At 44.1% G+C, this 21,408-nt stretch overlaps 1 protein-coding gene across 6 annotated transcripts in view; it reads left to right on the top strand.

Moving 5' to 3' along the window:
• The first annotated feature begins 12,761 nt into the window (after nucleotides 1–12,761).
• Nucleotides 12,762–21,408, top strand: part of PLEKHM3 (pleckstrin homology domain containing M3) — a 93,647-nt gene continuing 85,000 nt past the window's right edge. For all 6 annotated transcript variants that reach the window (XR_014956757.1, XR_014956756.1, XR_014956758.1 and 3 more), the window contains exon 1: nucleotides 12,762–12,892. The gene's annotated coding sequence lies outside the window, so the exon portion shown is untranslated. The remainder of the gene's footprint in view (nucleotides 12,893–21,408) is intronic.

Genomic DNA, 21,408 nt, shown 5'->3' with positions numbered 1-21,408 from the left:
TGACTATTGCTACATATTGTAATAGGTAATAGTCTGATTAATTTGTGCCAGAAAGGAATGCTCATAATGTCTTAAAGCACTGGGACAAAAAATACCATTCTTTGGGAATTTTTAGTTAGTTTTATTTTTTCATTTTCTATCTATATTTACATGAAATTATGTTTTCATATATTCTATTAATAAAGCAGGCAATTTTTTGATTTTGTGATGGTTGGTTCTCATTGCTAATGCACATGTTGATGTTCTAATCCACATTGTAACATTATCACTTATACAGGGACAAGCAATGTCAAACAGTAGAGAATGAGCACAGAATGGGCCATCCAAAACTGCTGCTAACTTTTATCAGATTTTTGTTTATTTTGAGTGGCAATAGATAGCTAACAATAATAATTTAGAGCCCACTCCTTCTTTGGAAAATCTGTGTCCTGCTGTAAATTTTTTGGCATCTACAGGATCAAGCAGAAGAAATAGGCTGAGGGTTCTGCTGTTTGGAAGACAAGGGCTGCAGAGTTATTAAGTGTGGGCAGGGGACACAGCCACCATCTATATCCAGCAGATGAGAGAACAAGCAATGAAATAGAAGAGATGGATATGAGCCCTGGTTTTCTTCTGATGTTACCATGTTAGATGGAATGATTGCTAGGGGAATTAATGAGTAGCACTGCAACAGAAGGCAGGGGTAGGACTTGGTGACGGCATCTGGTTGAACTCTGCTAAGCCATGCAGCTACTTCTGTATCATTGGAAGTGAGAGGCTACTTTTGCAGTCCTTCTTCAGACTGCTTGGAAGGAGCATGTTCTATCCCAGGCTATCCTCTCCCTAGTTCTTGACTTTGGGAGGGATGATGCCAGTTAGGCCAACAGGTTGTAAGAGATGGATGTTGACCCTGCTCAGACAACAACCATTAGTAGCAGTTCTTGTAAATGTTGCCAGTTCTTTCTGCAGCAGATGGCTCTGTACACATCAAGAGATGGCAAATTTAGGAAGTAACTATACTTCCAGAGGCTGCAAAACACCTGAGTGTTGTGTGTGTACGTGCGCCTCATGCAGTGCACATACACATGTAACTATGCAATAATTTAACAGTAACTGCTAAAAACAACTTGGCAGAAAGCCCCTTTCAGTCATCCTATGAAAAGCAAAGTGCTTGTTTCCATGTGACAGCTCAGTAAGGCAAGAATGTCAGAAACTGTTTATAGAATATATAGCAGTTTGACAAGCACAGTGATTAAAAAATTCTTATTTTCTGAAGTGTTAGGTGGTCTGCTTGTGTGTTAAAAAAACTTTAAACATTTAGCATGGCTGTTACCATGTATTGCTGTTTCTGTACTGAGCAGTCACTGAAGTCTTCATTATAATTACATACTCAGAAATTTGATTTTTTTTACCTTTGATTAGAGAATACAGTCTCCAAGCTGTTTTCAAGCTGGCATTATAGAAAAATTAGAGGGTTTATTCTAATTAGATATTGAAATTTAAGAAATGTAATAAAATCACTAGCAGCAGCTGTAATCAATGACAGCCTTCAGTGAATTGTTAAGTCAAACTCTTGGGAAGGGTCTGGATGGTTTGTGAATCATTAGTGACTCTGCTTTTTTCAGCTAACATAAAAAAATTCATTTTCAGCTTCTGTCAGCCAGTGTCCAGGGATTGCTTTGTTCTTCAGACAGGTGGAGAGAGAGGGGTTGCAGTGGGGTGGCCCATGCAATCATAGACAGGAGGTCTGTGAGGTGATGCATGTAAGACATCAAAAAAAGTAGCACTGAAGGGAGAGGCATGCCAAAGTTGTAAATGTAGATGAGCACTAAGGAATTGCCAATATCATTAGGCACCACTTCTGGAGTATCAGCACTGACAGATATGTGGTTATCTCAGCCTGGCCTGACCTGGTTTTCCACATCAGCTGATTGCCCTGCACTTCATCCTTTTAGTCTTTCCCCCCTGCCCTGGCAGTAGGGAGGCATGGCAGAGGCTGCAGTGTCCCTGCTTAGCACAATGCTGTTCTTTTCCTAAGGAAAACCACAACATGTGTTTTGTGTGTGGTTCACAGGGACTCTCTGGCCACAACATGAGTGCATGAAGTTAATGCATCTCAGTCTGTAGAAAGGGAGAAGGAGAGGTTCTTGGACTTTCAGTGCTACTTATTCTGCAGCTTGCAACCTTGAATGAAGTCTGTGATCATCACAGCAAGACTGGACCAGTTTGGATATAACACAGAGAAAGATCCTTCTTGCATTAACAGCCTCTTCAAAACTGAAGTCTCATAGGGCGTTTAATTACGTGCTTGATCCTTCTGGAATATTGGAAGCACTGATGGACATGTGATGTATATGAAGGACAAGACTTGGATGTCAAAGACAGGACCGCAGACTGTAGTGCAGAGTCATTGGGACTGCTACAAACAACTGAAATCTGCTCTGTCTGCCTGGACTACAGAGTTGTGGTTTTCTTCTCAGCATGGGAGAAGGAGCTCTCTAAACTACTGAGCACTGGTGTAAAGGTTGGTGTTACTTCTATGTACTAGTTCGGCTTGCAGTTTTCACCAGCAACTGTGTGTAGCAGCAAATCCATTTGATCTTTCCAATCTTGTTTTGCATCACTCTGACATTCTTTGCTCTCTCTGTGTTTTGAGAGAATTGCTGTGCCATGGAGAGAGGCTTCCTGGGCCCCAGGCACAAGAGAAATACTGTAGTCAGTGAAGCAGAGACATACAGGCTTGTCAACTCTACAACCACTCCCAAATGTGACCAAAAAAGATGTTGACTACACATCTTCTTCTTTCCTTGGGTCTGGGAAAGGTAACTTGCCAACACACTCTGGAAGATTTAAACCGTAGCCCAAAGATGCCTTTCTCACTCACCTGATTTACTCAAATAACACCATTTAGGTACTCCTGGGGAATAGGACCTCTAAAACCACTGAAACAATCCTGTTTTGCTCCCAAATGCTTTAAATGGAAGGAAAGACTAGAGAATCTCTAAATGCCCAACTGGAATATTGTGGTCTGAGGTACTGTAAAAGTTCATTTCACCTGCTTATTATCCAAGTTCATTCTGTTTTCTCTTTTTATTTCTTTCCTGCTGACAATGCTCGTCTAAACAATGAGCACATCTTCAAGGCCAGAATCATCATCTTGCCAGTTTATATTGGTCTCCTGTGAAAACTGATAACCAGAGTGGACTTGTACAATCTGTACCTGTATCTCGTGGATTAGGATGTAAACTAAGATCCTGCCTTTTCCTGTCCTGTGAGTGTGTTTGCCTCATCATTTTTAGGGTGACAGTGTTTAGTTAGGTGCACATAACTAGCTTAAAGGATTTTGGTTTGTTGTGGGTTTTTTTTGTTTTGTTGTTTTTGCTTTTGTGTTGTTGGTTGGTTTTGGTGGTTTTTTGTCAAAAGAAGAAGAAAAGGGTCAGACTTCCTTCATCTTACTGATATTTCATTATATTTGCTCTCTGTTCCTTCAGGATGACAAAGGTACCAACTGCATTATAAATTTTTGATGCTAGAGGGAGCTCATGGCTTGAGCAGTCAGAATGAACCATGGTACCTTGCACAATTCTTGAGGAAACACAGATGGAAAGTAAAGTGCTGTTGATGACTATAATGCACCTTTTTCCATCACTGGCAAAATTAGAAGGGCTGAATGTATCTGCTTAGGAAATTACACATGGCTTTCAGAGACACTCAGATGTTGAAATACTGTAGCTGCAATTTCTTCTATATCATGAGCAGCTTCCTGTTGTGACTGAATTAATTTTCCCAGCTTCCTCTGAGGAAATAAGTTGTCTCTCATATCCCTATGAATACACAGGACCTGTAACACCGGGAGCACTTGTGTTACTATGTGTGTACATATATACACAGAGTAGTAGTCCAAGCAAAATTCTCCGAAGCATCCAAGGAGGAGACTTGAAAAAAACAGAAGGTAACATCATGACACATATTGACTGACTCTTTGCCATCTCCTCGTTGTTCTTCACTAGGGATCTGTCACTCTAACAGTGCAGTTGGCAGCATATTAGCAACCAGAATTTAGGGTCTTTGGAGGCTGAAATGCAACCACACTTGATCTGGCCTAGCTTAAATTTATTAGCTAACTTTCCATAATCAGAAGAAATTTTAATTTACATTACATACATTTCATCATTCAGAATTCTTGACATGTGGACCTCCAACCCTAGTGAGCACCACCTCTAATCTGTTTAGTTATATTTCAACTAATCCTCACTCCTTCAGAAGAAGCTCAGCTGTCACTGTAATGCTTGGTGAGGTTACTTGAAGTGTCAGGGCAACAGCAGATGGACAAACATACTGCTCCAGTGCCTGAGGCAAAGCAAGCTTGCTTGCAGTGGAGAGCTTTGCAAGCCGGCCTTGGAGTTCCTGCCGGGGCAGCTCTGCACGGGAGAGGGCAGCGATGCCTGGCCATGTGCTCGGGCAGAGGAGCCGTGCTGGGCAAAATGTAATATATTGGATAGAAAGGTCCATATAGACAGGTGGATGTTAGATATGATACAAAAGAATCACTCAAATGCAAGTCACAGTATTTCAGTGGCTATAGATCCTGTTAAGGAAGCCAGACAAAGGGGGTCTTGCAAAGGGCTGAAGATGGGAAGGCATTACAATGGCATTGACTTCATAGATACCTATGCATAAGTACTACAGTTTTAATTTGCAACTCAGTCTGATTTGTGGAATAGACGATATTTCAGCCCTCTTCAGGGTATACCCAGAGTGCCTAAGCTTTTCTCCTTGGTATCTTGTGACACAGTTGTCTAAAGCTTTATTGCTTGGGCTTTACTCTTACAGGATGCAGTAAGTACTTAAAGCTGTTACTGTCTTATAGGTGACACTTATGTAGAGACTCCTCTGCCCAAGGCAAACTTATGTTCTTTTATCACCTAAGAGGTTCATCTGCATGAACATCAATATATAATTTTTATTTACTTGCATTCCCTGTTAATTCTATCAGCCTTTTCCCCTTCTTTTTATTTGTGCCCTAGCTTTAAAAGTTAAAATTATAAAGGCTGAGAGTATTATAACACACACTATTGAGGCTGGCCACATTATTGGATATACTTTGAACATGAGTACAATGATGGATAGATGGAGTAAAGAGGATGTTGGGTCTCAGTACAGTATTTGTATAGTAGTTGTAGCTATGGGAAAATTATACCTGTGGGCCACATTTATGGTCTTGAGAACTCTGGTCCTTATACCAGAAAGAAAAAGAGCCCTGAGGCTGCTCTAACTTCCATGGAACTGCAGCTGCACCTGAAAGGCTAAAACATCAACCAGAGTTCCCTGCTCTGCCACTTGATAATTAAATTAGCATTAAGATGAAGAGTCACTGTAGGGAAGTACAGAGGCAGACACTGAAGGTCTGGCTGTAACTTCATAGGAGAAAATAAAAGCAACTTGCTAGCAGCAGCAATTACAAGTGGTCAGTTGTTATAGACTTTCTTTTAAGGTAGAGTCAATAGATTATGTTTGTGAAAGCTTTGGCATTTCAGACTTCTTCTAGATGGGATCTGGGTCAGGGCTCTCTAGCCAAATCTTTCCAGGGGGATTGGGGTGGAAATTTTTGCTGTAAAACATCTCTTCAGTCATCTCACTCCAGCTTCAACATTTCCTTCCCACAGCATTTGCATCCCAGCAAGGAGCTCACATAGGCTGTGTCCACACTGAATGCAAGAAGTGTCTTGTGAGACATCCCTGAATTGGCTGAAGGTTCCCCAGGGTTGAGCTGCTATGCAGAGGAACTGGCCTAGGCTCTGGGTGCAGGATGGCTACTCACAGGGCCCCATGGGTAGGTGAGTGAAGTGTTGCATAGCACTGAGGTGTCAGTGTTCCTCCCAGTCCCAAAGCTGGCAGGATTGATGCTGGATAGGGGAATCTCTGCCCTGAGCTGCCTCCTATGGTACAGATATTCCTCTCTTCTGCCGTGTTAGGGACCTCACAGGACAAGTGAGCAATGTCCTGACACCAGAATAAGGTCAGTGTCTATAATGGGGAAGGTGGAGAAACCATGGACTGCACCAAGACAGGCCACAAAGGACCAAGACACTGAGTGGGGCCAGGACAAAGAGAGAGATGGGCTTGGAGCAAAGGTAAGCAGGGAGAGTTCATAGGCAGGTATAGCAGAGCAGAAGACCTGTCAGGAACCAAGAGTATTGAACATTCAGCTGCTTAGGCCCCCATAAGATGGGGAGGCTAAACACAGTGCAGGAATACAGAAGCCAGTCCTGGTCAGGACAGGAGTTCATGAAAACTTCATTTCTCAGTCCCTATCAGTGTAGAGTTTAAGTGTTCTTAAATGTGCCCTTGCAGCAGCATTCCCCTTTCTTGATAGGGAAATGGAGATGTGGAGACTAAAGCAGCTTGCTTAACTCACACAGATACCAGAAGAGTAATGGAAGAAAATCACCACCCTTTCTAAAATGAGGGTGCATGGACAGGGAAAAATGTCACACAGTTGCTACTGTCCCCCCTATTCTAGTGGACCCTTGATCTACCAGGCTGCTGCGTGAGTGAGTGCCTCTCTGTGCCGCTCCTGTTATCCAGGAGGATGGCCTGCAGGAATGAAAAGAAGGTGCAGGAAGCACCAGTTGAGGGCATTAGAGGGACAGGTTCTTGCTAAACTGGCAGAACAAGACCTATTTAGTAGAGAAAGAAGAGCTCTAAGGATGCAAAGACAAAGCAGGGAAGTTGCATTGAGCTAAACCAGGATGCCACTTGCAGAGATTAATAGCTGCTTCCTGTCCCATATAATATGTCTTCCCCTTGCGAACACAGACAAAAGATTTTCTGGAAATGCAAAATTTACTCCTCCTTACTCCAGTCTAGTTTTCCCTGGGTTTCAAGACAAAGGTGTAATTGAATAAATGGCTCAAGTTACATTAGATAAGACCAAATGCAGTTTGAGGCACAATCCAAAACTGCACAGCCAGTGAAGGCCTATTCATTGTTTTAGTAGGATTCAGATCAGATCCCAGTTAGATAGTTGTAACAGGATAGCAGCAGTAGAGTGAAGTAGAACAACCTGGAGGAATCCACTTACACTCATCGTCTATTAGCTTCAAGTGCTAGCAGAATTAATAATAATAATAAAAATAAATAAATAGAGAGGGAGGGTGGTGAGAGAATGTCTCTGTACCAAACTATAGGTGTTAATGAGTGAGTCTAAATAGAACTGGGTTGATAATATCTCATGTAGTCATTCCCTGCTCACTGCAGGATCTGGACCTGGAGGAGAATAAATTGGACAAAGACTTGCAGACAAGATGGTGGCTCTTAGACTGAAGCTTTGCTTGCAAGATCTTACTTGCTGAGTTTCTATCTCTTTTGTACCTGGTGCCTCACCTTCAGCTGTCCTAGTGTGGCTGAAGTTCCAAGAAACAGATTCACCAGTCTCTCATTGCCCATCCTATCTCTGTCATTGGGAGATAGGACACTGTGAGCTCTTCTCCTTTCTAAAGGACCATCTCATTTCAGCCTGCCATGCACAAGCTGCTCAGTGAGCTTTCCATCATGTGGAGTCTCAATACTCCCCCTTTTCATGACAAATCTCTGCCTTGACCATCCCTCCTTTTCCTGCTGCAATTCCTTGCTTTGTGGTATCCATATCTTCTAAGCCATAAACCAACTTTATTTTTCACCTTTCTGTTAATTTCCCCTTGCTTTGGATATCAATGAGATTTCAATTCTTCCTTTTGAGTCACTGCTTTGTTTTTGTTCAAATATTGTCTTCATTTGCAAGAAAGCTGGCTGTGTTATCTGCTAGTGGCAAAGAAGGAGGACTATTAAAGACACTTATAAAGCAAAACCCATGCCAGAGACCAGGTTCTGTGCTACTAGTAATCATTACTTTATGCATGTTTAATGATTATTCCTTTAAGAAGAAAAAAAAAAGAATATAAACAGAAACTGATTAACATGAAAAAAGAAATGCTGAAAACAGGATGGATTTTCTGTATCAGGAGTATGATCCTGAAGTGCAATTCAAGTAGGTGAAGGATCTTGATATGCTGCAATAAGACTCTGGAGAAAGAACTGTATTGACTTCCTAGCTCTGCCACGGCAAGAATTATCTCAGGTATCATTTAATTTCACTGAGGCTTAGTTCTCTGTGTGTAATGCATGATTGTTTTACTTGCAAGATTGTTCTGAGATGTTTTTATCCTATAGAGATGGTGTTCAGAGGAGCACTTCGGAGAATTTTCTTTTGTTAGAGGAGATGCAGTTACTGGCAAAATGTTGAAAAGGCAAAAATTATGAACATTTCATATCTACCAAGCCCTGAGGGAACAAGGGTAAACTCCTTTGTGGAGGCTGTTTCTTCAAACCAGTCAGGTGGTTTAAGTGAGGAGTCTGTCTCCACACATCTTTCTTCCTCTGTTTGTGATAAACCTTTTGCACCAGGATATTACCTAAGTGGAGAGGACTGGGTGGGTGCCTGTGCAGATAATTTTGTTATTCCATACCTCAGCTGAATGAAATAATTTATCATAACAAAAGAGGCTCAGCAGTGAGGTTCCCAGGACTGCTGCCCTGCACATGTACAGACACAAAGGCACTGCTTTGTCTCTGCAGTCCATGGTCTGGTTGTACAGTACAACCACCTACTTGAAGGTGAGATAGAGTAGCACAGTGTCCAGAGCTTGGCTTCAGTAAAAGACCTTCCCAACTGCTGGGATTCTTGAGATTCTTCATTGGCTATAAATGAGTCTAAAAGTTCTCAGCCTTGTATCTACACCAGCTTGGAACAGGCTGTATTGTTTAACACTCATATCTGTATGTACCATTGCAGTTCTCTCTTTCACTGTTTTAGTGACCAGCATCCATCTGACCCTGTAATATTGCCAATTGCTTCAAAAACTGGCTGGTCCCTTACAGCTGGTTGTTGAAGATGGGAGCAGTTTAGGAGCCCTCAGGAGAATTTTAGCTGTACAGTCCTGAAAGTGGCTCTGAAGAATGTCAGGATAAAGCTTCATGCTTGCTTTTGCCTCAGTCCATCTCTTCATCACCAGAAAACTGCCCACAGCCAGAAGGTAGGAGACATTGGCCCATGCCAAATACCAGCCTGCCTTCTCCAGCAGTGTGGGAAGGGGAGGCTGCTCCAGTCGTGCCTTCCCAGCAGCATCTCCCAGTCACAGCTGCTGGATAAGGGACAGCAGCCCCAGGTTTTGCTACGAGAACTTAATCTGCACTGTCGTCCCTCATTACTGCCACTCAGTGCCGTCGTGTCCAGCCATAAAGGGTCACAAGATGACATGAGAGAGGTCGGGCAGGGGGTGTACAAAAGAGTCTGGCAAGCATCGGGAAATATGGAAAGGCTAAAAAGAGAACAGCTACCCAAACGATGCTCCAAGCAGCTCGGTGGGGATGGGGCTGAATGCGGCTGGGTTCACACTAAGTTTTCCCGAAGGTCACTCTGCAATATGGTAACTCCCAGCCCGGCTGTCAGTGCCCATAAAGGCAGCTCTCCTCACAGTGCGGGGGTGGGGAAGAGAAGGAGGTTTGTTTAGAAGCATTAGTGCACCCCTCCCCCGGCCCCATTAGTGGCCCTTATTAAACCAACACAGACAAAGAGCAAAGATGCCCTCGTTAATGGAGAGTCTTCGATAATTACTCTGCTCTGCCGCTTCTTTTGGGGCTTGAATAGCCTTTGAATAATGTTTCTCTTGCTGTGGTTGCAGACAATACCCTCGCAGACTGCTTTAAGCGGTGCCAATCCCATTAGCAGAAGAATAGCAGAGCTTTCTGGTTGTGTGGGTGTGTGCGCTCACGGGAGGACAGCGGGCTCGCAGTGGGAACAGACTACGCTGCCCACTGCTTCGCTCTTCTCTCCGGCCCTCCAGGGCCCAAGGAAGTGAAGCAGGCAAGTGCTGGGCGAAACTCCATCTCAGAAACCATCTCCCTATTTAAGAAGCCCCCATGCCAGGGGGCTTGTGAGAGCCGTGCTGCTACTCACAGCAGGAGGGCAGAGACGGGCGTGGCTGTTCACCGGCAGGGACGGGAAAGGCTGGGAGGCAGAAACCCCGCTGGACTGGGGTGCCTCCCGCCTTTCCTCATGTTCCCTAGGCACAGCTCTCCTCGCGCCCATACTAAATTCCTAAGGGAACGGAGACCCAAGAGCCCCCAGAGTCAGAATCGGACAGAAATGCTGCTTTACTATACAGAGGAGATGAGACATATCCTTCTGCATGCAGTTGATTACAGAGCATGAAAATGGCTATCCCACACAATTTTGGGGGGTTAATTTTGTGCTGCACACCCCAAGCAGGAAGCTAATTAGTGTGTTCAATGGGTAGCTATCAGCCAAACTTGGAAGAATTAGGATAATTCTACCTGAGACTTTCTCTTTGATCTCCTGTTCTGCATGATAAGTGAAAATAGTGTATAGCCGAGCTGGCTGTGGTGTTTAATTTAATCATCTGATGATATTTATTTTCACAAACACAAACTCAAGCAACAATTATCAGAAAGGCTTCATCTTGTGCTGAACGCTCCAGTTAATGGCTTTTCTGTGAGGAAATAGCTTCTATGTAGGGAGTCAGTAATTAAAACGTGTGAAAAAAAGGCCACTTTTTCAGAGGCAGTGGAAGACTGGTGGGTCTAATGCTCAGCTGGTATGAGCTGTCAAGTCGGTCAATGGCCACAATGAATGGGCATTGCTCCTTCCACATTATGCCAGCAAGGGATGTGCTGGGTTCTTGAGAGTTTCCCAATTTGAGAAGGAGGTTTGGATTCTTGTCAACAGGAGCCAAACTTAGGAATACGTGGTGCAATGGTCTTTGAAAGATGATTCTGGAGTTCTCATGGAAGATGTTCAGATTGAAGGAGCACTTGGTCCTGCAAACTATCCTACAAGGAAAGCAGCTAAGTTGCTTCCAGTATTGCTAAAGAGACATTTTTTTCCTCTGTCAACCAAGTGTTGAAACTAAGGAAAAAAATTACATTTGACACATTCCAAATAGCAGGAAGATGAGTTCCTTTATGTCTTTGTCATATGGAAAAATAATGTACAATTTTTTTACTCGTACAGGTAACTACCATGTGGCTCCATGCACCGTTCAGTGTTGGGCCATTTGCTGATGGTTGGTAAGCAACGAGGACAAAGCTGTACGTCAAGTTGTGTGGAAGATTCTGATAGATAGCCACTGCTATCTATGTCTTTAACCAGTATACCTTACTGGAAACAGCTTGAGATTTTATGTTGGGGAACAATGATATGCTTAAAAATGAAAACTGCAAAATCTGAAGCTTGCATTCTAAAATATATACAGTAATATCAAGAAAAAAAAATTTCAAAGGTTCCTATTTCTTCAGAACTGAGAGTGATTTTTCTGCAGCTTTGAAAGATAGTGTTGATATTTGGGGTTTTTTTCCTCTCGCCACTGGCACAGACTGCAGGAAGAAAAATCTCAACTAGAGGAATCAGAAGCAAGGAAGAGATAGATTTTTTTTTTTTTTTTTTTTTTTTTTACAGCGCACACTGCCTTGTTTTCTCCCCTGACAGCTGTGTATCCCCAGGTAATGGACCAGCATGCCCTGTGCATGATTTGGTTTGGTTTGAAAGGAAACTTTTAGTTTGTAACTGGAAGAGAGGCAAAGTTCTGAAACATTGTCATACACAGGAGTTCTAGAGGGTCTCTTTCCTTCTGAAGAGCCCAAGAGATAAATGTTTAAGTACCACTTGACAAAAAGCTGGATGGTGATAAATAACATCGTAGGTAATGATACTGCCTTGTACTTTGTGGGATTTAGGTGGATACAACTGAACTGGAATAAAAAAGATCAATCCTTGACTGTTACCCAGTGAAGAAGCCATTCATCTTTGGGAGCAGGACTTGGAATGTATGGTGGTCTCGTAATACGTTATTTTTGGAGGCCAAGATTACTTAATTTTCAGCCAGGTTAACTGGTATTTTATGTGCCAAAGGCTCTCATCTCTGCTGTCACTGAAGTGAGATAACCCATTAAAATACTACTTTGTTAACTGTGCCAGTTGCATTTTGCAGTATACACTAAATGTGGATGATGTGTGAGGAGATGAAGAACTACTGGTGGAAGCTGACCTAACACCTGCCTTTTCCTGTGGATTGTGAATCCGCTTTATGGATTCAATTCAGCACTAAGCCTGTCTCTGCTGCTCGGCACAGCACCACCGAGTCCCCTGTGGCACAGCCAGTGAGACACCGCCGCGCCCGTGAGCTCAGACCCGTGCACGGTGCTGGTGAGAGGTGGGCTGCGTACCCGGGACGTCAAAATTCAGGGGCATCCCTAACCCAGACGTGGCTATTTCTTGCCGAGAGGTTATTTTTACAAGAGCAGTATTGCCGGGTGGGTTGCCGTGGTACCTGAAACAAGCTATTTGTAATTGTCGTGTACGTCTTTGTTTTCCTTGGGTAGCAGGTTCTGCTAGAGATCCTTTTGCTCCCCTGTGGCGATATGGATTCACGCAGCACGCTGCTCCCTGCAGCCTTCGCGCCTAGGTAAGCGTGCTCGCACTTGGGACTGTTAAAGTCCGGTTAGAATTTTGCGTTTCCCGGCTCTCCTGAAGCCAAGTGCCAGCTCCCTGAGACTCTCGGCTGCTTTAAACTTGGAAAAGCGCAACTTTACCCTTGGTGCTTATACAGGAAAATCTGTGGTTTTTCTAGTGCTGTGTTTTAAGGGAAGTGAGACTGGCGGGTGGCTGGCGCAGGGCCGGCGCTCCGCGGGCGCGGCGCTCCGCGGGCGCGGCGGCGGCAGGAACCTTGGTGCGGCGGAGCCGTTTCCGCGGCGGCCGGGACGGCTTTGCGGCAGGACGCGGCGCAGGAGGGGCCGCCGGCGCCGGGCAGGGCCAGCGCGGGCCCCTCCCGGGCAGGGCACGGCGCGGCGGGCGCAGGTAAAGGATCCTCCGCGGGGCCGCGGGCGGGGCGGGGCCGCGGGGCTCCCGGGCCCGCGGGGCTCCCGGGCCCGCCGGGCGGCGGCCGGGCCGGCTTCCCGCAGCCTGGCCGCGCTGCCCGCCCGCCCCAGCGTACGGGGCTGTGTGCGAGGGCCCGGGCGCGGCCGCCTTTGCATTTATAGCACAAACACGCCTGTAGTCATGTGCTCCCCTCTGCATAAAAAGGCCCCGTGCTTTCGTTTTCCCCACCCGGCTCGCGGGCTCATCAGGAATTTGGGTGCTCCTCGAGTCAGACTCCAGTTTGTGTGGGCACAGGGTGCTGACATCCCTCTCTATTTTAATAGCCCAGAGTGTGACATAATGCCTGGCTCTTCTTACCTTGCAGTAAAATTGCTTCTTTTAAGGAGCAGGCACCCAGACACAGCCAGTGGAGTTATACCTTCTGGAATCAAATAGGCCTGACAAGAGAGTCTGTGTTATATGGGGTTGAATGTGTACTAGCTGGAGTATCAGAAATGCTGGGGTCACTGGCAGGATGAGGTGAGGTAAAGGGAGAACCTCAGGTGTACGTTTGTGTAGGGCATCGTGACTTACTCCTGATCTGTTCTGCAAATATGCACAAATGACCCTCCTCCTGCAAAGCTTCACAGACAAATCTCTTTCAGCACTGCATACCCTACTAACTGACTACAGAACGTCACAGTAAGAGTAAGAAAGCATCTGAATCTTAGTTGGTCCAATGTCCGTACACTTTAAGCAACAGTAATTTTAATTTTGCTACTTTTATGTCTTATTTATTCAAAATTAATGAATTAATTTTGGGACTTAAATCAGAAATCTGACGTGAAACAGAGCACTGTACGGTGGAGTGAAAATTCTTATCAATCTGTTGTAGCTAGATACATTGTTCTTGCCAGGACCTGATCAGCCTAAAGCAAGTTATTGTTAGCATTTCAGATGCATTGAGGTTTCTACAGGGCTTCTGCTAAAATTTTCCGTAATTAAGATGTAGTTCAGTTTGGGAAAGAGCAAGCACTTGTGCTGGGTAGTCACACAACTCAGTAGTGGTGCTGGTGGTTACAAGCATCCCACAGGGTCAGCTGTTGTGGCAGGGCTGCCAGGACCTGAGCATTTGGGTTACTGTGGTAGGTTGCCGAACTTCAGCATTGCTTGGATCAGTGCTTCTTCTCCTTCTCTTGCCAATATATGTGACAAAGCACTGTTGTCCTGGCTGTTTGAAAAACAAGAGAAGTGCTTAGTTTGAGGTCTGAAAAGAGGCTGTGATTAAGCACTGTATTCTGCTCAGTGTCAGCATGCAACTGCTAACAGTTACAGGAAATCCAGGTCTCAGTGTAGAATGGCTTGTACTGTCCCAGCTGATTCTTTGGGTACCACAGTTGGAGAGAGGAGTTAGCTCCAGCTGCAGATCAGGCCTACTCAGAGAGCTACAGTACAGATTTTGATGTCAAATGTGTTTTCTTACAGCTGTGCCTGGATCTCAGGGAAGAAATGGTCTTCTGTGTCCTTGTGGGTGATGGTGTGTTTCTTATCTTCTTTTGGGCCTCTGGGGCAATGCAAGCTGTTATTCCCAGCTATGTTTTTTACTTCTGTTCGTAACTCAAAAGGGCAAATTGAAAATGTCATAATTTCTGAACTTAAAAAAAAAAAAAAGTCAAGCATTTAAGGACTGTCTATCTTTCCTCTTCAGCCTAGTCCTAGAAAATGTGGAGTGAGTCGGTAGCTACAAAATTTCAGTTTGCATTAAGTAGAAATGTTTGGGTTTTTTTTAATAGAGAAGTTTTATTTCACCTGACATACACAAAGTTGCTCCACATCCTAGCAGGAGCCAAGCTAGAAGCAGATACAATTAGAAGTATTAGACTGAGTCATGTTGTTTCCTGCTTGTTTGTTGTTTCCTGCTTGTCTAGTTCAATCACGTTTCCTCTTGTACTGGAAGAGCTTCTATCACCCCTCTTGGATATCCTGTTCCCTGACAATTTCTGTGCTCTGTGCTGAATTTAGGAGGTGACAGGCTCTTTGGTGGTGTCTGTGTGCCTTCTTGTAAATAAGGACAGCATGTAAAATCCAAGTTACACCACTTTAGACAAAACTGGAATATAGAAATCATTCACTCCCTTGGGTTATTATTTGAGGCTACAGGTGTGTTTAGGACCACAGAGCTATGTCTTGACACAACAGAACACTGCTGTGTTCTTTTTGTCCCTGTGGATTTTGTGAGGTCAGGCAGCCACCAAGCAGCATGCAGAGGAGGTGGTGGTCTGGCTTTCAGTCTGATGTGAACTGAGAAAGTGCCCACGTGCTGATGGGTTTGGCTGGCTGCAACGTGGGCTGTGTGTCACCCCCAGCTGCTCCCCTGTGGTCAGTCTGCTTCGCTTTTTGTTCTTTTCCTTGTTAAAGTCCTTTTTCCTTCATCCCAATCCAGCTGCTGAGATTTTAAATGGTTATTCATCCCCAGGAAGTGACACAGCCCTTCATTACTTGGTGGTGCTCCTCAGCCAGGAGGGATGTGTGTCAGGTGGCTGCAAGGCAAACAAGTGAGTGATAAAGATCTTGGAAGAGCTATCCAGCAGTTTCTGGAAAAGAAATCTTTCTGGTGGTCTGTCTTCCTCTACTTCTGGCTGCTCCTCAGCCTCTGGCCCCACTTTGTTCTAGTGCAGGCTGTAGTGCTCTTTGCAGCTTAGTACTTCTTGTGTTTTAATCAATGTTTCCAAATGACAGTTAAAATTAAAGATAATATATACTGTAAGCACTGTTTATTGTGCATTGCTCTGTGCTCATCATTGGGTGAGCTGTTCTGGAGCTGTGATGTGTCAGTTCTCCACACAGGGAGGATGCCTGGGGAGCTTCCTTGTGAAAGGCACTGGGTGAGGTCAGCAGCTGGGGAAAATCTGGGCTTCACAGAGCCAGACTCATGTCCTTGCTAAGGATCTGCTTCCCTTCACGGAACGTGGCATTCTTCCTCCTACCTGATTTCACTTCTTTCTCCAGGTCATCTTTTTGCAGGTTTTTTGTTTGTTTGTTTGTTTGTTTGTTTGTTTGTTTTCTGTAGAGTAGAAGAGATCACTGCTGTCTTTGAGCTTGACTGTAATTAGGCCCCAAGTTAATTGCAGCTGTTCCTGCTGTTTGCTTCTCCCTGGGTCTAGCAGACAGGATGTGGGAGCTCTTCTTCATTGATAAATGTTGGCAGTTAATTTCATCCTTAAGGATAATGAGACTGGCAAACAGGTAGGTTTGCAACTTGGAAATGGTTGTGTTTGCATTCCTGACCAGGGAATGCAAATACCTTTCTCCAGTTTTTGTGAGTTTTTCCTGTGTATTGCCAGTTGCTTTGTGCAGGAATATCAGTCAAAAGATATTTTTATGAGACATTTTAAAGTTGCGATAGTAGAAAAAATTAAGCAATGCATTTCTCAGTTTGTCTGTTGGGGAAAGAGGCCTTTGGAGAGGGGCTTTAAAAATGTGATCTAAAGACAATTGCCCAGGTGATCTTGAACCAACCATTTACTGTCATATGGCAACCTTTTGAAATTGGGGTTCCCTGTATATGAAAAGTTTCTTGTAGTTTTCTCTTCTTTGTGAAACACCGTAAATTTCCTCCAGCCATTGAAATGTGAATCTAACAAGCTTGTGTGCTCTGTCTCACTTGATATACATGGCAGTAGGTCATCTGGGGTTTTGGAATCACTTGGGAAAAGGCTTGCCATGGGAACAAAATACAGCCAGGATAGTTTGTGATAGTTTGCACAGGGACAGTGTCCCAGCTGATGCTCGCTCTTTACTGTTGTCCCTTGTGAAATTCCTCCTTATCAGTTGCCTCTACAAAATGGGTGTGACAGACAAGCAGGAGTGCAGCCCTCAATGGCTGCTCAGAGAGCTGGCCACTGCCTTGCCTGGGGTTCACAGCCACTCGGAGTGGAAGTGTCTTGAACCAGGACTCTTGCAGGACTCTTCAGCTCCTTGTGCAAGCTCTTTGTGGAAGTGATGCGTGGAACTGCATAGGCAATGGTAAAAGCTGTGTGTTTGACAGCCATCTGTGCGTCCTTGTTCTCTCTTCTGTCCACTTGGTGTGCCCACCTGACAAATACAGCTCAACTTTTTAACTATTCGATAGCACCTAAGTCATCAGCTTCATAGATTTTTTCAGGGATTCTGCACAGAAGAGCCTGGTTTTCAAGGACTATCATTGACCTAAGTGTGTCCTGTTTAGATTCAAGGCAGTCACTTGTCTGATGTGAGCTGCAGAGCAGATCAGAAATCCTTGAAGCAGCAAAACCTGTAGGTTATGATTGTTTGAAGTACCACTGGAAGACATTCAGGTCACAGTCTGAGGTTGTTCAGACTGATTAAGTAGAAAAGCTCAGTAGGTACTTAGCTGTGCCAGCCCCAGTGGATTGCATTCAGAGAGACAGTGCATCAGCCTCTTCTTCAGATTTGTTCAGACCAGGTTTGTCTGAACAACACATAGCCTACAGCATAACAGAAATAAAAGTCCCTAGGCTGCTTGAATTTACTCTGCTACCCAATTGTTACCCAGCTGAAAGAATCTCTCTGTTTTGCTTCTTGGCCTTGGAGTTTCAGCCCACAGTTGTAATGCAGTGTGAGATAAGCAGAGCTGGTTCCCACAGAAGGTTCCAGTGTGTTGGGAAGGGGGATAGGGCAAGCTCCCCAGTGCCTGAGGCACCCCTGGTCTCTATTTGCATACAGGTAGCTTGTAAAACTCCTCTTGTGCTTTTGAGATAAAATTCTCAGAAACCCTAATCTTCACCAGGAATTTGAGGTCAAGAGTCTTTGAGACTTGAGGGACTTAATATTACCTGTCTTTGGCTACCTTTTACTGACTGAAAGGTCCTGTAATTTATGCATTTCCTCATGAACATCATTGATAGTTCCTTTCTGATTCTCTCTCCAAATACCAGAGGAAAGGGGAAGTCTCTGTTTATCTGTTGTGTTTCACTTGTTGTGTTAAGCATTTCTATTATCTGGAAGAGAGGTAGGAAGTCATCTGAGAACCAAAACCAACAAGACTGCTTACCAAGTTGTGTGAAGTCTCCTGTTCTTCCTTTCTGCTTTTCCCCTATGCCTCACAGCATTTTCTGTGCTTCTTAAATTTTGCCATGCAATGCTTGGATGTTTTCCATAGGATCCAGAAAATGTATCAGGAAGTGAAGTCATCTCTTCCAGTGTACGTTCCTTGGTGTTTGTCATTCATGACTTTTCTCTGCTGTCAGACTGTGCTGTCACCCAAGTTAAACCCATGTGGCTTCTCCAAGGGAGGTAATCTTTACTAAAGTGAACTTTAGTGTCTAATGTGACCGGTAATCCTTACTGTTTACCTCAGCCATGTATGTGATGAGGCCACTATAAACTTGTGATAGTAAAGACTACTCATGTTGTAAGTGCACTTTAATTATCTGACTTCTGCATGTTCATGCTGGGCAGGTATACAGAAAAGTGTTTTTCAGCTGCTGCAATCCCTGTGTCCAGCAGTTTTTGCTGAGTATGATGCAGCATGTTCCTTCATTCTTTTTTCACTAAGAGTAGTGAAAAAAGAATGGGGCCTGGAGGAGGACAAATCCAAGCTTATAGTTGACCATACCTTCATCAATCTATAATAGTTTGGTCTGATGCTTCTTCATTCCTCTCATATTCACTGACTCAGACTGAATGCCTTTGAAAAATTTAAGGTGTTTCAAGAAACAATACATAAAGCAATACATTTTATAGTAACTTAACAGGAGTTCAACTTATCCTATTTGCCTTTTTTTACCCTTCCCATGAAGGAAGGGATTCTCACTGCTTTCCCTCCTGGAGGAGATTGTGATAATACTGTTTACTGCCATGTCAGAGTTTGCTTTCTTTTGGCACCAAATCCATGCAGACTTCTGAATTAAATTTTTGTTGAGTGCCGCTGCCAGAAAGTGCCTAATTGCATTTATGGAAGATATGTAATTGCAGAATCCCAGTGCTAGTGAGAATTACTGGCACACCTTTTTTGGTGGTGTAGGGAAGGATGAGCCTGCCACCACTGCTGTCACCTTTCACATCTTTATTGAGCAGGGCAAACAGACTGTTGGGAAGGTATGAATGCTGCAGTTTATGAACTGTTGTGTGATACAGGGGCCTGTCATCTTCTGATGACCATGTGATTCAGCATCCTACTGGCTATGAGGTCACTTTGTAGTTTGGCATCACCACATTTGGCTGGCTGGTAGCTCCAGTCTCACAGGATCCAGAGAAACGTTCAGCTGCTTGAAGCCTCCGGCGTTTTAAAAAATGAGCTTATTAAAAGTAAGTGTCAGTTTTTATCCCTTGCTTTCCACCTTTCTTAGTGACTTAAAGAGCAGACCAACATTGTATCTGCTGTCACTAGAATGCTGCAGTGGCATGTCACACGTCCTTCTGGAGCAATTGCCGCTCCAGTGGAGTGAGGGAGTGCAAGGCTGCATCCTCTGCCAATCCTCATGAGGCAGCACTTTGAATGGACCAGGCTTTAGCTTTCACTGCAGGCCTATAGTTATGTTGGTGCTAGTTTTGTTCAAGGGAATGCTTCTTGCAGTTTTCAACTTCAAAATACTATTCTTGCTGTAAAAATATGCTACAGAAGGATATAGAATAAGTGGATAGGTTGTACCACATTATGTCCCTTAGGCTGTTCCTTGAGCTCCCAGGCTCTGTGGTACCAGGGAGCAGAACGCTGTTCTGGGGCTGCTGGCAGGACTGAGCTTCAGGAGTAAACTCCATGCTGCATTAAGCTGACAATGCAGTTATGCCCAGACTGACTTAATTTCCCACTGCTATCAACTGGCACAATTGCACAGCTTTGCAGAGTCTGCTCCCATACTGTTCTGATTTGAAATAACTCCAGTTCTGTTTTGTTCAGCCCTCTGGTTGTGGTTTTGTCTCTATCTTCAGTATCTTACTCTGTGTTAACGTAATTGAAGCTGATCCTACCCTGGTTCACTATGAGACTAGCAAAGTGAATCCTTTCAAAGAGTTAAGAGGAGAAAGATCTCAGTTTAAGGTCTTGATGTTCCAGAGTTGTGTATGTGATTAGTTATTGCTTTTGAAAGTTATTTAGTTGGAGTATCTTTGGACATCATAGTCTGAACTGCAGATCTACTAGGAGGGAGGGTGAGCTGCTGCTTTTGAGCACAAGTGTGTCATGGCTTGCTGCAACTGAAGCAGGGGTGGGAGGAAGCCATTGGGGGATTGTGGAGATTGGTTTGTGCTACAGAACTCTTCTTTTGTGCCTGCTGGCCACCTTCTTCTCTTCCTCTGGCTTGGGTGCCTATTTAAGCAGCTTTCCTAACAGAAGTTAAGCTAAAAGACTGTTATGGATTAAAAAAAAAAACAACAACAAAAACAAACACATTAAATAGAAGTATTATCTGTTTTTGATGCTGTTTAATAGATGTTTTTTTCCTGCTAAGTATAAATCTTCATGGGTCCTGGTAGCACTTCAGCAGCATTTACAAGCTAATGAGCTGCTAATTATCAGCCCAGCTAATTAGTTTTGTTAAGAGTGTATTAATCTAGGTAGAGCTCTGAGCTAAGGCAGCTTTCTGCTTCTAGGACTTGAGCTGATATGTTCAAAACTCTGACTTTAATCTGTTCTGCATGTGCAGGCTCTGGGTGCTGTGATTTGTCTTAGGAGACTTTAGGGCTGTTCTTCTGCCAGTACAAATGCCCAGTGTCCAAGTCCCAAGAACTCAGAGACATTTGACAGGTCACCCCAATTAAAACATACCTACTGTGCATTTCCCTTCAGCATGGCAACACTGTGGATGGAGCTTCAGGACTGAGGAGTTAGACAGCAGCAGACTTGGTGTGGCAGGAGCACCATAGGGAATAGAAACTCCCTTCCTCATAGGTGTAAGCTCAGGTGGTCAATACAGCTCTCAATAGTTCTAGCCTAAAGCTCCTTGCTGGTCTTACATTTTGCCCAGTTAGTCAATGGTTTGGAAGTAAAGATGTGCAAATTTGTTTTGCTTGTAGGTTGCATTGTCTCTGGAACTTAGGTTGCTACATGGTTTCACTTGAGTTCATAGTGATATTCTAGAAAGAAACTATGTGCAGTGCTCTGCAGTAGCCTCCTAGCATTGATTTATTTGGCAAATGTCACAGTTCTGTTCATGCAGATGGGTAGGTAAGGTAGCCACTGTAAAACCATGTTGGTCTCCATAAAATTGTGAGTTCAAGCAATCTTGGACAAAAAGGCAAACTATTTGAGTCTGGTTGGCCTATGTTATGACCCTGTCGTTTATCAACTTTTTCTTAGAGCCCTAAGGAAAACTCTATGAAGCATTCCTTAGGTGGCTACCTCTAAATGCAGCTTTGTAAAGCTTGGTTAACAAGTGGTATCACTTTAGTTTCCTGTCATGTGGTGTCCCATCAAACTCTCTGCAGCTTTCAGTTCAAAAAGTGATTATACACAGAGTTCATACAGAGTGAACAACAGAAACCACCAAGGGTTTCTTCATCCACAATAATTTTGG

This window comes from Lonchura striata, chromosome 7 (genome assembly GCF_050655825.1).
Source record: "Lonchura striata isolate lonStrDom1 chromosome 7, ASM5065582v1, whole genome shotgun sequence".
Classification (NCBI taxonomy): Eukaryota; Metazoa; Chordata; class Aves; order Passeriformes; family Estrildidae; genus Lonchura; species Lonchura striata.
Note: the sequence above shows the minus strand (reverse complement) of the source record. Positions and strands in the feature narration are given on the sequence as shown.